The sequence below is a fragment of the Zootoca vivipara genome, chromosome 8 (genome assembly GCF_963506605.1).
Source record: "Zootoca vivipara chromosome 8, rZooViv1.1, whole genome shotgun sequence".
Lineage (NCBI taxonomy): Eukaryota > Metazoa > Chordata > Lepidosauria > Squamata > Lacertidae > Zootoca > Zootoca vivipara.
Window position 1 is genome coordinate 74552646 of NC_083283.1, and position 16641 is coordinate 74569286.

The window sequence follows — 16641 nt, forward strand, 5'->3', positions numbered from 1 at the left end:
TTTTATCATAGGGAATAAAATCAGGCCTCGACAACTTAACCTGCGGAGAAAACTTTTTTTTGAAAAAAATCCCTGACCGGCGGGTCAGAATTTCACCAAAAATCTGACGTTACCCGATTCACTCAAAAATGGTGCCAAACTGTTGCAAAGCCTCTCCTGATAAGTTTGACGGTGGATACAGAAGGGTTTTTATCATAGGGAATAAAATCAGGCCTCGACAACTTAACCTGCGGAAAAACTTTTTTTTGAAAAAAATCCCTGACCGGCGGGTCAGAATTTCACCAAAAATCTGACGTTACCCTATTCACTCAAAAACGGTGCCAAACTGTTGCAAAGACTCCCCTGATACGTTTGACGGTGGATACAGAAGAGTTTTTATCATAGGGAATAAAATCAGGCCTCGACAACTTAACCTGCGGAAAAACTTTTTTTTGAAAAAAATCCCTGACCGGCGGGTCAGAATTTCACCAAAAATCTGACGTTACCCGATTCACTCAAAAACGGTGCCAAACTGTTGCAAAGACTCCCCTGATACGTTTGACGGTGGATACAGAAGGGTTTTTATCATAGGGAATAAAATCTGGCCTCGACAACTTAACCTGCGGAAAAACTTTTTTTTGAAAAAAATCCCTGACCGGCGGGTCAGAATTTCACCAAAAATCTGACGTTACCCGATTCACTCAAAAATGGTGCCAAACGGTTGCAAAGCCTCTCCTGATACGTTTGGCGGTGGATACAGAAGGGTTTTTATCATAGGGAATAAAATCAGGCCTCGACAACTTAACCTGCGGAAAAACTGTTTTTTGAAAAAAATCCCTGACCGGCGGGTCAGAATTTCACCAAAAATCTGACGTTACCCTATTCACTCAAAAACGGTGCCAAACTGTTGCAAAGACTCCCCTGATACGTTTGACGGTGGATACAGAAGGGTTTTTATCATAGGGAATAAAATCAGGCCTCGACAACTTAACCTGCGGAAAAACTTTTTTTTGAAAAAAATCCCTGACCGGCGGGTCAGAATTTCACCAAAAATCTGACGTTACCCGATTCACTCAAAAATGATGCCAAACTGTTGTAAAGACTCCCCTGATACGTTCGGCGGTGGATACGGAAGGGTTTTTATCATAGGGAATAAAATCAGGCCTCGACAACTTAACCTGCGGAAAACCTTTTTTTTGAAAAAAATCCCTGACCGGCGGGTCAGAATTTCACCAAAAATCTGACGTTACCCGATTCACTCAAAAATGGTGCCAAACTGTTGCAAAGACTCCCCTGATACGTTCGGCGGTGGATACAGAAGGGTTTTTATCATAGGGAATAAAATCAGGCCTCGACAACTTAACCTGCGGAAAAACTTTTTTTTGAAAAAAATCCCTGACCGGCGGGTCAGAATTTCACCAAAAATCTGACGTTACCCGATTCACTCAAAAATGGTGCCAAACTGTTGCAAAGACTCTCCTGATACGTTCGGCGGTGGATACGGAAGGGTTTTTATCATAGGGAATAAAATCAGGCCTCGACAACTTAACCTGCGGAAAAACTTTTTTTTGAAAAAAATCCCTGACCGGCGGGTCAGAATTTCACCAAAAATCTGACGTTACCCGATTCACAAAAAACGGTGCCAAACTGTTGCAAAAACTCCCCTGATACGTTTGACGGTGGATACAGACGGGTTTTTATCATAGGGAATAAAATCAGGCCTCGACAACTTAACCTGCGGAGAAAACTTTTTTTTGAAAAAAATCCCTGACCGGCGGGTCAGAATTTCACCAAAAATCTGACGTTACCCGATTCACTCAAAAATGGTGCCAAACTGTTGCAAAGACTCCCCTGATACGTTCGGCGGTGGATACAGAAGGGTTTTTATCATAGGGAATAAAATCAGGCCTCGACAACTTAACCTGCGGAGAAAACTTTTTTTTGAAAAAAAATCCCTGACCGGCGGGTCAGAATTTCACCAAAAATCTGACGTTACCCGATTCACTCAAAAATGGTGCCAAACTGTTGCAAAGACTCCCCTGATACGTTCGGCGGTGGATACAGAAGGGTTTTTATCATAGGGAATAAAATCAGGCCTCGACAACTTAACCTGCGGAGAACCTTTTTTTTGAAAAAAATCCCTGACCGGCGGGTCAGAATTTCACCAAAAATCTGACGTTTCCCGATTCACTCAAAAATGGTGGCAAACTGTTGCAAAGACTCCCCTGATACGTTTGGCGGTGGATACGGAAGGGTTTTTATCATAGGGAATAAAATCAGGCCTCGACAACTTAACTTGCGGAAAAACTTTTTTTTGAAAAAAAACCCTGACCGGCGGGTCAGAATTTCACCAAAAATCTGACGTTACCCTATTCACTCAAAAATGGTGCCAAACTGTTGCAAAGACTCCCCTGATACGTTTGACGGTGGATACAGAAGAGTTTTTATCATAGGGAATAAAATCAGGCCTCGACAACTTAACCTGCGGAGAAACTTTTTTTTGAAAAAAATCCCTGACCGGCGGGTCAGAATTTCACCAAAAATCTGACGTTACCCGATTCACTCAAAAATGGTGCCAAACTGTTGCAAAGACTCTCCTGATACGTTTGGCGGTGGATACAGAAGGGTTTTTATCATAGGGAATAAAATCAGGCCTCGACAACTTAACCTGCGGAAAAACTTTTTTTTGAAAAAAATCCCTGACCGGCGGGTCAGAATTTCACCAAAAATCTGACGTTTCCCGATTCACTCAAAAATGGTGGCAAACTGTTGCAAAGACTCCCCTGATACGTTTGGCGGTGGATACGGAAGGGTTTTTATCATAGGGAATAAAATCAGGCCTCGACAACTTAACTTGCGGAAAAACTTTTTTTTGAAAAAAAACCCTGACCGGCGGGTCAGAATTTCACCAAAAATCTGACGTTACCCTATTCACTCAAAAATGGTGCCAAACTGTTGCAAAGACTCCCCTGATACGTTTGACGGTGGATACAGAAGAGTTTTTATCATAGGGAATAAAATCAGGCCTCGACAACTTAACCTGCGGAGAAACTTTTTTTTGAAAAAAATCCCTGACCGGCGGGTCAGAATTTCACCAAAAATCTGACGTTACCCGATTCACTCAAAAATGGTGCCAAACTGTTGCAAAGACTCTCCTGATACGTTTGGCGGTGGATACAGAAGGGTTTTTATCATAGGGAATAAAATCAGGCCTCGACAACTTAACCTGCGGAAAAACTTTTTTTTGAAAAAAATCCCTGACCGGCGGGTCAGAATTTCACCAAAAATCTGACGTTACCCGATTCACTCAAAAACGGTGCCAAACTGTTGCAAAGACTCCCCTGATACGTTTGACGGTGGATACGGAAGGGTTTTTATCGTAGGGAATAAAATCAGGCCTCGACAACTTAACCTGCGGAAAAACTTTTTTTTGAAAAAAATCCCTGACCGGCGGGTCAGAATTTCACCAAAAATCTGACGTTACCCTATTCACTCAAAAACGGTGCCAAACTGTTGCAAAGACTCCCCTGATACGTTTGACGGTGGATACAGAAGAGTTTTTATCATAGGGAATAAAATCAGGCCTCGACAACTTAACCTGCGGAGAAAACTTTTTTTTGAAAAAAATCCCTGACCGGCGGGTCAGAATTTCACCAAAAATCTGACGTTACCCGATTCACTCAAAAACGGTGCCAAACTGTTGCAAAGACTCCCCTGATACGTTTGACGGTGGATACAGAAGGGTTTTTATCATTGGGAATAAAATCAGGCCTCGACAACTTAACCTGCGGAAAAACTTTTTTTTGAAAAAAATCCCTGACCGGCGGGTCAGAATTTCACCAAAAATCTGACGTTACCCGATTCACTCAAAAATGATGCCAAACTGTTGCAAAGCCTCTCCTGATACGTTTGACGGTGGATACAGAAGGGTTTTTATCATAGGGAATAAAATCAGGCCTCGACAACTTAACCTGCGGAAAAACTTTTTTTTGAAAAAAATCCCTGACCGGCGGGTCAGAATTTCACCAAAAATCTGACGTTACCCTATTCACTCAAAAACGGTGCCAAACTGTTGCAAAGACTCCCCTGATACGTTTGACGGTGGATACAGAAGAGTTTTTATCATAGGGAATAAAATCAGGCCTCGACAACTTAACCTGCGGAAAAACTTTTTTTTGAAAAAAATCCCTGACCGGTGGGTCAGAATTTCACCAAAAATCTGACGTTACCCGATTCACTCAAAAACGGTGCCAAACTGTTGCAAAGACTCCCCTGATACGTTTGGCGGTGGATACGGAAGGGTTTTTATCATAGGGAATAAAATCTGGCCTCGACAACTTAACCTGCGGAAAAACTTTTTTTTGAAAAAAATCCCTGACCGGCGGGTCAGAATTTCACCAAAAATCTGACGTTACCCGATTCACTCAAAAATGGTGCCAAACGGTTGCAAAGCCTCTCCTGATACGTTTGGCGGTGGATACAGAAGGGTTTTTATCATAGGGAATAAAATCAGGCCTCGACAACTTAACCTGCGGAAAACTTTTTTTTGAAAAAAATCCCTGACCGGCGGGTCAGAATTTCACCAAAAATCTGACGTTACCCTATTCACTCAAAAACGGTGCCAAACTGTTGCAAAGACTCCCCTGATACGTTTGACGGTGGATACAGAAGGGTTTTTATCATAGGGAATAAAATCAGGCCTCGACAACTTAACCTGCGGAAAAACTTTTTTTTGAAAAAAATCCCTGACCGGCGGGTCAGAATTACACCAAAAATCTGACGTTACCCGATTCACTCAAAAATGGTGCCAAACTGTTGCAAAGACTCCCCTGATACGTTCGGCGGTGGATACGGAAGGGTTTTTATCATAGGGAATAAAATCAGGCCTCGACAACTTAACCTGCGGAAAACCTTTTTTTTGAAAAAAATCCCTGACCGGCGGGTCAGAATTTCACCAAAAATCTGACGTTACCCGATTCACAAAAAACGGTGCCAAACTGTTGCAAAGACTCCCCTGATACGTTTGACGGTGGATACAGACGGGTTTTTATCATAGGGAATAAAATCAGGCCTCGACAACTTAACCTGCGGAAAACCTTTTTTTTGAAAAAAAATCCCTGACCGGCGGGTCAGAATTTCACCAAAAATCTGACGTTACCCGATTCACTCAAAAATGGTGCCAAACTGTTGCAAAGACTCCCCTGATACGTTCGGCGGTGGATACAGAAGGGTTTTTATCATAGGGAATAAAATCAGGCCTCGACAACTTAACCTGCGGAGAAAACTTTTTTTAAAAAAAAAATCCCTGACCGGCGGGTCAGAATTTCACCAAAAATCTGACGTTACCCGATTCACTCAAAAATGGTGCCAAACTGTTGCAAAGACTCCCCTGATACGTTCGGCGGTGGATACGGAAGGCTTTTTATCATAGGGAATAAAATCAGGCCTCGACAACTTAACCTGCGGAAAACCTTTTTTTTGAAAAAAATCCCTGACCGGCGGGTCAGAATTTCACCAAAAATCTGACGTTACCCGATTCACAAAAAACGGTGCCAAACTGTTGCAAAGACTCCCCTGATACGTTTGACGGTGGATACAGACGGGTTTTTATCATAGGGAATAAAATCAGGCCTCGACAACTTAACCTGCGGAAAACCTTTTTTTTGAAAAAAATCCCTGACCGGCGGGTCAGAATTTCACCAAAAATCTGACGTTACCCGATTCACTCAAAAATGGTGCCAAACTGTTGCAAAGACTCCCCTGATACGTTCGGCGGTGGATACAGAAGGGTTTTTATCATAGGGAATAAAATCAGGCCTCGACAACTTAACCTGCGGAGAAAACTTTTTTTTGAAAAAAAATCCCTGACCGGCGGGTCAGAATTTCACCAAAAATCTGACGTTACCCGATTCACTCAAAAATGGTGCCAAACTGTTGCAAAGACTCCCCTGATACGTTCGGCGGTGGATACGGAAGGGTTTTTATCATAGGGAATAAAATCAGGCCTCGACAACTTAACCTGCGGAAAACCTTTTTTTTGAAAAAAATCCCTGACCGGCGGGTCAGAATTTCACCAAAAATCTGACGTTACCCGATTCACTCAAAAATGGTGCCAAACTGTTGCAAAGACTCCCCTGATACGTTCGGCGGTGGATACAGAAGGGTTTTTATCATAGGGAATAAAATCAGGCCTCGACAACTTAACCTGCGGAGAAAACTTTTTTTTGAAAAAAAATCCCTGACCGGCGGGTCAGAATTTCACCAAAAATCTGACGTTACCCGATTCACTCAAAAATGGTGCCAAACTGTTGCAAAGACTCCCCTGATACGTTCGGCGGTGGATACAGAAGGGTTTTTATCATAGGGAATAAAATCAGGCCTCGACAACTTAACCTGCGGAGAAAACTTATTTTTGAAAAAAAATCCCTGACCGGCGGGTCAGAATTTCACCAAAAATCTGACGTTACCCGATTCACTCAAAAATGGTGCCAAACTGTTGCAAAGACTCCCCTGATACGTTCGGCGGTGGATACGGAAGGGTTTTTATCATAGGGAATAAAATCAGGCCTCGACAACTTAACCTGCGGAAAACCTTTTTTTTGAAAAAAATCCCTGACCGGCGGGTCAGAATTTCACCAAAAATCTGACGTTACCCGATTCACAAAAAACGGTGCCAAACTGTTGCAAAGACTCCCCTGATACGTTTGACGGTGGATACAGACGGGTTTTTATCATTGGGAATAAAATCAGGCCTCGACAACTTAACCTGCGGAAAACCTTTTTTTTGAAAAAAATCCCTGACCGGCGGGTCAGAATTTCACCAAAAATCTGACGTTACCCGATTCACTCAAAAATGGTGCCAAACTGTTGCAAAGACTCCCCTGATACGTTCGGCGGTGGATACAGAAGGGTTTTTATCATAGGGAATAAAATCAGGCCTCGACAACTTAACCTGCGGAGAAAACTTTTTTTTGAAAAAAAATCCCTGACCGGCGGGTCAGAATTTCACCAAAAATCTGACGTTACCCGATTCACTCAAAAATGGTGCCAAACTGTTGCAAAGACTCCCCTGATACGTTCGGCGGTGGATACGGAAGGGTTTTTATCATAGGGAATAAAATCAGGCCTCGACAACTTAACCTGCGGAAAACCTTTTTTTTGAAAAAAATCCCTGACCGGCGGGTCAGAATTTCACCAAAAATCTGACGTTACCCGATTCACTCAAAAATGGTGCCAAACTGTTGCAAAGACTCCCCTGATACGTTCGGCGGTGGATACAGAAGGGTTTTTATCATAGGGAATAAAATCAGGCCTCGACAACTTAACCTGCGGAGAAAACTTTTTTTTGAAAAAAAATCCCTGACCGGCGGGTCAGAATTTCACCAAAAATCTGACGTTACCCGATTCACTCAAAAATGGTGCCAAACTGTTGCAAAGACTCCCCTGATACGTTCGGCGGTGGATACAGAAGGGTTTTTATCATAGGGAATAAAATCAGGCCTCGACAACTTAACCTCCGGAAAAAAACTTTTTTTTGAAAAAAATCCCTGACCGGCGGGTCAGAATTTCACCAAAAATCTGACGTTACCCTATTCACTCAAAAACGGTGCCAAACTGTTGCAAAGACTCCCATGATACGTTTGGCGGTGGATACAGAAGGGTTTTTATCATAGGGAATAAAATCTGGCCTCGACAACTTAACCTGTGGAAAAAACTTTTTTTTTTAAAAAAACCCTGACCGGCGGGTCAGAGTTTCACCAAAAATCTGACGTTACCCGTTTCACTCAAAAACGGTGCCAAACTGTTGCAAAGACTCCCCTGATACGTTTGGCGGTGGATACGGAAGGGTTTTTATCATAGGGAATAAAATCAGGCCTCGACAACTTAACCTGCGGAAAAACTTTTTTTTGAAAAAAATCCCTGACCAGCGGGTCAGAATTTCACCAAAAATCTGACGTTACCCGATTCACTCAAAAATGGTGCCAAACTGTTGCAAAGACTCTCCTGATACGTTTGGCGGTGGATACGGAAGGGTTTTTATCATAGGGAATAAAATCAGGCCTCGACAACTTAACCTACGGAAAAACTTTTTTTTGAAAAAAAATCCCTGACCGGCGGGTCAGAATTTCACCAAAAATCTGACGTTACCCTATTCACTCAAAAACGGTGCCAAACTGTTGCAAAGACTCCCCTGATACGTTTGACGGTGGATACAGAAGAGTTTTTATCATAGGGAATAAAATCAGGCCTCGACAACTTAACCTGCGGAGAAAACTTTTTTTTGAAAAAAATCCCTGACCGGCGGGTCAGAATTTCACCAAAAATCTGACGTTACCCGATTCATGTGGGAATGTTCAGGAATGTGGATGAGGAGATATTGTTTAATATATCCTATCCCCGCTTGCGCTAGCAAGCACAAAACTTTAGCAGAGTAAAACATTCCCCTTTTGCAAAATACACAGCAGAAGAACGTTTGCGCAGGCTTGATTTAAGCCACTAAAATAAAGTGTATTTTCCTGGTATTTCCCCTTTTTCCCTCTTAAAAGAAAAGACACAACACAATGCTCTTAAAAGTATAAAAGATGTTTACTTACAAGCATCTCGAGGTACAGCACACTCAAGAGGTAGACTTGCTTAGTTAAAAGGTAATATATACATTGTGAAGTTCACTTATAAGAAGTGAGACTCCATCTCATCTCTCTCTCTAGGCTGGAGGCCTTGAGGGAGAGACTCACTAAGATGTGTGTAGTCCAAGAGGTCTGGTCCAAGAGAGAGAAAATGGCTGTTTCCTTCAGGATTTATCTGCCACTTCCTCAACTCATTTGCATGTGAAGGAAGAGGAAACTACGCTTAGTCATATCCTCCTCCTCAGTCCTCCAAGTGTACTATCTAGGGATTGTTGTGACTTGACTGCACTTAACCCTTTGCATCCCACAAACCCCTTCTCAGGCAATTCACAACATACACAAAAACATACATAAATAACTTTAATCAACCACCCAAGAGTCCCAGCTTGCCACGAAGATCCTGGAACTTCTCTCTTGGCAGGGGCTTTGTTAGGACATCTGCAGTCATCTGGTCAGTGTTGCAGTAACACATTTCAACAAGTCCATCCTCGATCACCTGGCGTATGTAGTGGTACCTGACCCCAATGTGTTTGGTGCGTGCAAGGAACTTTTCACTTTGTGTCAGCTTCATACTGCTCTGATTGTCCTCCATCAAGCTGACAGGTCCCGTTCTTGGCACGCCAAAGTCCTTCAGGAGCTGATCCAGCCAGGGGATCTCTCTGCAAGCTTCCGAAGCCGCAATGTACTCAGATTCTGTGGACGATAAAGCTACACATTTCTGTTTATAGCTGCCCCATGCAATAGCTCCGTCCCCATACATAAAAACATAGCCACTTGTGGATTTATAATCCTTATTGTCCCCAGCCCAATCCGCATCAGTGTACCCAAGCAGTTTAGGGTCTCTGACAGCTGGCAGTTTTAATTTACAGTCCATGGTTCCCTTTAGATAACGAACAACCCTCTTAACTCCAGCCCAATCATGCTCAGTGGGACAACTTACTTTCCTACTTAGGATCCCCACTGCACTTGCCAGGTCAGGTCTGCATGTGGTAACCAAATACAAAAGTTTGCCGACCGCTGACCTGTATTGCGTGTTGTTTGGCAGCAACTTCGAACCTTGTTGATTCTTCAAGAAGTCTGTGGCCATCGGTGTCGCAACTGGGTGTGCGTCCTGCATCTGCATGCTTTCAATCAGTTCAGTTATCTTTTGCCTTTGGCTGAGTAAGAACGATCCATCCTCTTCTCTCTCAACTTGAATTCCCAAGTAGTATTTCACTTTTCCAAGTTCCTTGACCTCTACTTCCCTGTTGAGGTGTTTGACTATGTCTTTATAGTCTTTCTCATTTGACGTAGAAATTAAAAGGTCGTCAACAAAGGCTAAAATGTACGAAAACTGTCCATTCCTTTGTTTGGTGTACAAGCACTTATCAGCAGTCCCTTGCTTGTACCCAAGCTGCACCAGCATCTCATGGAGTTTCTGGTTCCAAGCCCTCGCTGCTTGCTTCAAACCATAAAGTCCTTTCTGCAGCTTGCACACTAGATGTGCCTCATTTGGTTTAATGAAACCTTTGGGCTGCTTCATATAAATCTGCTCAGAAATTTCGCCGTGAAGAAAGGCTGTCGCAATGTCAATATGGTAAACTGACATTTGCTTAGATGCTGCAATACTTAAAAGTAGTCTGACACTGCTGTATCGAACTGTCGGTGCAAACACTTGATCGTAATCCTCTCCATACTTCTGGGAAAAACCTTGTGCCACAAGCCTAGCTTTGTAGCGTTGCACCTCCCCTTCTGAACCCTTTTTAACCTTGAACACCCATTTACTTCCAATTGCTTCCTTACCAGGAGGTAGTTCTGTGAGTGTCCAGGTCCTGTTCCGATGAAGTGCATCTATCTCCTCCTGAGCAGCTTTCCTCCAGAGACTGGCTTCATCTGGTGGCATCCTCTCTATCTCTTCCCATTTGGAAGGTTCCTGTGGAGACGCCGACCTTGTAAGGTAGGACAGCCGTAATGGTGGAACACCTCTGTTGGTTCTGGATGAGCGTCTGACCTCTGGTCTTTCGACCGCATCAGCTTCCTCATCCTCCTCCAGCAGTGGCATATCCCCATACAGCTGCTCGTCATCATCTTCGTCTCTGGTGCTGCCAGGGGCCTGGACCTCCACGTCTTCTCGGGTGTCACCTATAGGGGGTGCTACGACACTAGAAGTTGGATTAGTACTTTGTATTGGTTCAAAAGGAAAAATCACAAATTCCTCATCCTGTGGCTCCTTGGAACAATCAATGGCAGTGTCCTTTGTATCAACTTTGCCTTGCTCATCGAAGTAAATTACATGCTGCGAACTTGTCTTGCCAGTTTGCGGATCCAAGACTCTATATCCTTTTCCTCCAGAAGCGTACCCAACTAGGATCCCTGCCTTCGCTCTGGAATCAAGTTTGTGTCTGTGCTCCTTGGGCACATGATAGTAGCACAAACTTCCAAATACACGTATATGTGACAAATTTGGGGCTTTTCCATGCCAAAGTTCAAATGGTGTGCGCTCTGCGCCTTTTGTGGGCAGTCTGTTCTGAAGATAGACTGAGCAACGAGCCGCTTCACCCCACAGCCTGTGTGACAAGTTAGCTTCCTTTAGCATGCACCTTGTCATTTCCAAAATGGATCTAAATTTCCTCTCTGCAATTGAGTTTTGTTGGGGTGTGTAGGCAACTGTGGTCACGTGTGATATGCCTTCTCTAGCCATGACGGCCTGCATCTCATGTGAACAAAATTCCCCACCATTATCGGACATTAAAATGGAAGGGGCTCGCTGGAACTTGTTCTTGACCATGTTAAGATAGTCCCTGAACAATTCCACTGTCTCACTCTTCTCCTTGATAAAGTAGGCTACGCAGAATCTCGAGAAATCGTCCAAAAATATCAAAATATATTTATTACCTCCTAGAGAAGACACATTCATTGGTCCACATAGATCTGTATGGACAATGTCCAATACTTTAGTGCTTCTCTTCTCTGCACAACGTGGGAAAGAAGGTTTAGTTGCTTTCTCACTAACACAAGTTATACATTTTGATGTTGGTGTATTTGTGTTGCTTTGCTTTACCTGCAGACCTCTCACAAGATCACCTTTCTGTAGTTCCAGAATAACGTTGGTGTCTCTGTGTCCAAGTCTCTTGTGCCAGAGTTCCAGACTTCCTTCGTCCTTTTGACTTGGTTGCGCCACCTTTGCAGACTGGTTCTGCTGGTTCTCTGAAACATTAAGCTCATATACACCATCCTTTAGTGTGCCTTGAACATAAACTTCATCATGCTTAGTCACAATACATTGTCCTTTTTCAAATGTAATTTTAAAACCTTTCCTGTCCAAACTGGACACGCTGAGTAAGTTGCAATTAAGCTTTGGTGCAAACTTAACTTCAGTTATCTTAGTATTAATTGTTTCATGATCTACGTTGAATTTCAAATTCACAGTTCCTGAACCAATTGCCTTTACAATGTTGCCATCAGCAATCTCAATTTCAGAGGTTTCATCCCCATTAATCTCATTAAAATACTCCTTTTCATAACAGAAATGAGAACTCGCTCCACTGTCAAGAATCCACTTATTGCGCTTATTTTCACAATCCTGGACAGCTAAACTCCTCTCCTGCATCAACATGGTTTGCTCATGACTCCCCTTCTTAACACCTTGTGGTTTTGAGGGGTGGGATTCAACTTTATCCCCATTTTGACTCTTGCAGTTCCTTGCTATGTGGTTTTTCCCATTGCATTTAAAACAAATTATTTCTCTAGATGTCTGTCTGGACTTTCCAAAATGCTTGGATGCATAGCTGCTATCCTTCCTCCTTGGATTCCTTTCTTGAGAATCAAGGCTATCTCTGCATTCCTCTCTTAAATGGTTGATAAGCTCATTAAAAGTTAAATCCTTTGTGTGATCCATTATACTTTTAAATGGAGCAAACGTAGGTCCCAATGATGCAAGCATAAACGTTACTTTAGTCACATCATCAAAGGCTCTGGGAGTAAGGGCAATTCTTTGAACAATCTCAGAAAAATTCTTAAAATGCTCTGTAAACTCTTCTCTAGAATTCATCTTCAACTTGAGTAACTTATCCAACAAGTATCTATAGGAACTCTCTGTAGATTGTGCATAAATGCGTTCAATGTCCTCTAGGATCTTAGATGCATCATCTTCAAAATTTATCATTGATAGATGCTCATTCCTCAAACTGCTCAAAATTATGTGCTTGGCTTCATCATTTTTAATACTCCAAGCTTCTATCTTAGCTAAAGCTTCTGCATCGGTTCCTGTAGGCTTTTCTTCCTTAATGGCCTGCAGAACACGCCTAGCAGCAAGATAAACTAAAACGCGCTGCTTCCACTGCACAAAATTATTGTCATCCAGCAGCATAAAACTTGGTCTTGCCTCACTATCAAAACTGGAGCTTGCCATCTTAAAACTTCAAAAATTTCCAAAATTCAAAAATCTTTCAAAAATCAAATTCAAAATCTCAAAAATATCTTCACTACCTCTGAGCTTTCTCAGTGCTGTAAACTCTGAGGGAGGGGAGGGGTAGTTAATCCCCCAAGCACACTGCAGAACAAAGAGACCATGTGCTCAACCAGGAAATCCTAACTGGAAAAATCCTACAGAGTTCAAAATCACAATCCAAATCAATCCTTCAAAAATACACAAAATACGCAACTCTGGGCCGCAATAACCCTTTGTGGGAATGTTCAGGAATGTGGATGAGGAGATATTGTTTAATATATCCTATCCCCGCTTGCGCTAGCAAGCACAAAACTTTAGCAGAGTAAAACATTCCCCTTTTGCAAAATACACAGCAGAAGAACGTTTGCGCAGGCTTGATTTAAGCCACTAAAATAAAGTGTATTTTCCTGGTATTTCCCCTTTTTCCCTCTTAAAAGAAAAGACACAACACAATGCTCTTAAAAGTATAAAAGATGTTTACTTACAAGCATCTCGAGGTACAGCACACTCAAGAGGTAGACTTGCTTAGTTAAAAGGTAATATATACATTGTGAAGTTCACTTATAAGAAGTGAGACTCCATCTCATCTCTCTCTCTAGGCTGGAGGCCTTGAGGGAGAGACTCACTAAGATGTGTGTAGTCCAAGAGGTCTGGTCCAAGAGAGAGAAAATGGCTGTTTCCTTCAGGATTTATCTGCCACTTCCTCAACTCATTTGCATGTGAAGGAAGAGGAAACTACGCTTAGTCATATCCTCCTCCTCAGTCCTCCAAGTGTACTATCTAGGGATTGTTGTGACTTGACTGCACTTAACCCTTTGCATCCCACAATTCACTCAAAAACGGTGCCAAACTGTTGCAAAGCCTCTCCTGATACGTTTGACGGTGGATACGGAAGGGTTTTTATCGTAGGGAATAAAATCAGGCCTCGACAACTTAACCTGCGGAGAAAACTTTTTTTTGAAAAAAAATCCCTGACCGGCGGGTCAGAATTTCACCAAAAATCTGACGTTACCCGATTCACTCAAAAATGGTGCCAAACTGTTGCAAAGACTCCCCTGATACGTTCGGCGGTGGATACAGAAGGGTTTTTATCATAGGGAATAAAATCAGGCCTCGACAACTTAACCTCCGGAAAAAAACTTTTTTTTGAAAAAAATCCCTGACCGGCGGGTCAGAATTTCACCAAAAATCTGACGTTACCCTATTCACTCAAAAACGGTGCCAAACTGTTGCAAAGACTCCCATGATACGTTTGGCGGTGGATACAGAAGGGTTTTTATCATAGGGAATAAAATCTGGCCTCGACAACTTAACCTGTGGAAAAAACTTTTTTTTTAAAAAAAACCCTGACCGGCGGGTCAGAGTTTCACCAAAAATCTGACGTTACCCGTTTCACTCAAAAACGGTGCCAAACTGTTGCAAAGACTCCCCTGATACGTTTGGCGGTGGATACGGAAGGGTTTTTATCATAGGGAATAAAATCAGGCCTCGACAACTTAACCTGCGGAAAAACTTTTTTTTGAAAAAAATCCCTGACCAGCGGGTCAGAATTTCACCAAAAATCTGACGTTACCCGATTCACTCAAAAACGGTGCCAAACTGTTGCAAAGCCTCTCCTGATACGTTTGACGGTGGATACGGAAGGGTTTTTATCGTAGGGAATAAAATCAGGCCTCGACAACTTAACCTCCGGAAAAAAACTTTTTTTTGAAAAAAATCCCTGACCGGCGGGTCAGAATTTCACCAAAAATCTGACGTTACCCTATTCACTCAAAAACGGTGCCAAACTGTTGCAAAGACTCCCATGATACGTTTGGCGGTGGATACAGAAGGGTTTTTATCATAGGGAATAAAATCTGGCCTCGACAACTTAACCTGTGGAAAAAACTTTTTTTAAAAAAAAAAACCCTGACCGGCGGGTCAGAGTTTCACCAAAAATCTGACGTTACCCGTTTCACTCAAAAACGGTGCCAAACTGTTGCAAAGACTCCCCTGATACGTTTGGCGGTGGATACGGAAGGGTTTTTATCATAGGGAATAAAATCAGGCCTCGACAACTTAACCTGCGGAAAAACTTTTTTTTGAAAAAAATCCCTGACCAGCGGGTCAGAATTTCACCAAAAATCTGACGTTACCCGATTCACTCAAAAATGGTGCCAAACTGTTGCAAAGACTCTCCTGATACGTTTGGCGGTGGATACGGAAGGGTTTTTATCATAGGGAATAAAATCAGGCCTCGACAACTTAACCTACGGAAAAACTTTTTTTTGAAAAAAAATCCCTGACCGGCGGGTCAGAATTTCACCAAAAATCTGACGTTACCCTATTCACTCAAAAACGGTGCCAAACTGTTGCAAAGACTCCCCTGATACGTTTGACGGTGGATACAGAAGAGTTTTTATCATAGGGAATAAAATCAGGCCTCGACAACTTAACCTGCGGAGAAAACTTTTTTTTGAAAAAAATCCCTGACCGGCGGGTCAGAATTTCACCAAAAATCTGACGTTACCCGATTCACTCAAAAACGGTGCCAAACTGTTGCAAAGCCTCTCCTGATACGTTTGACGGTGGATACGGAAGGGTTTTTATCGTAGGGAATAAAATCAGGCCTCGACAACTTAACCTGCGGAAAAACTTTTTTTTGAAAAAAATCCCTGACCGGCGGGTCAGAATTTCACCAAAAATCTGACGTTTCCCGATTCACTCAAAAATGGTGCCAAACTGTTGCAAAGACTCTCCTGATACGTTTGGCGGTGGATACAGAAAGGTTTTTATCATAGGGAATAAAATGAGGCCTCGACAACTTAACCTGCGGAAAAACTTTTTTTTGAAAAAAAATCCCTGACCGGCGGGTCAGAATTTCACCAAAAATCTGACGTTACCCGATTCACTCAAAAACGGTGCCAAACTGTTGCAAAGACTCCCCTGATACGTTTGATGGTGGATACAGAAGAGTTTTTATCATAGGGAATAAAATCAGGCCTCGACAACTTAACCTGCGGAAAAACTTTTTTTTGAAAAAAATCCCTGACCGGCGGGTCAGAATTTCACCAAAAATCTGACGTTACCTGATTCACTCAAAAACGGTGCCAAACTGTTGCAAAGACTCCCCTGATACGTTTGACGGTGGATACAGACGGGTTTTTCTCATAGGGAATAAAATCAGACCTCGACAACTTAACCTGCGGAAAAACTTTTCTTTGAAAAAAATCCCTGACCGGCGGGTCAGAATTTCACCAAAAATCTGACGTTACCCTATTCACTCAAAAACGGTGCCAAACTGTTGCAAAGACTCCCCTGATACGTTTGACGGTGGATACAGAAGGGTTTTTATCATAGGGAATAAAATCAGGCCTCGACAACTTAACCTGCGGAAAAACTTTTTTTTGAAAAAAATCCCTGACCGGCGGGTCAGAATTTCACCAAAAATCTGACGTTACCCGATTCACTCAAAAATGGTGCCAAACTGTTGCAAAGACTCCCCTGATACGTTCGGCGGTGGATACGGAAGGGTTTTTATCATAGGGAATAAAATCAGGCCTCGACAACTTAACCTGCGGAAAACCTTTTTTTTGAAAAAAATCCCTGACCGGCGGGTCAGAATTT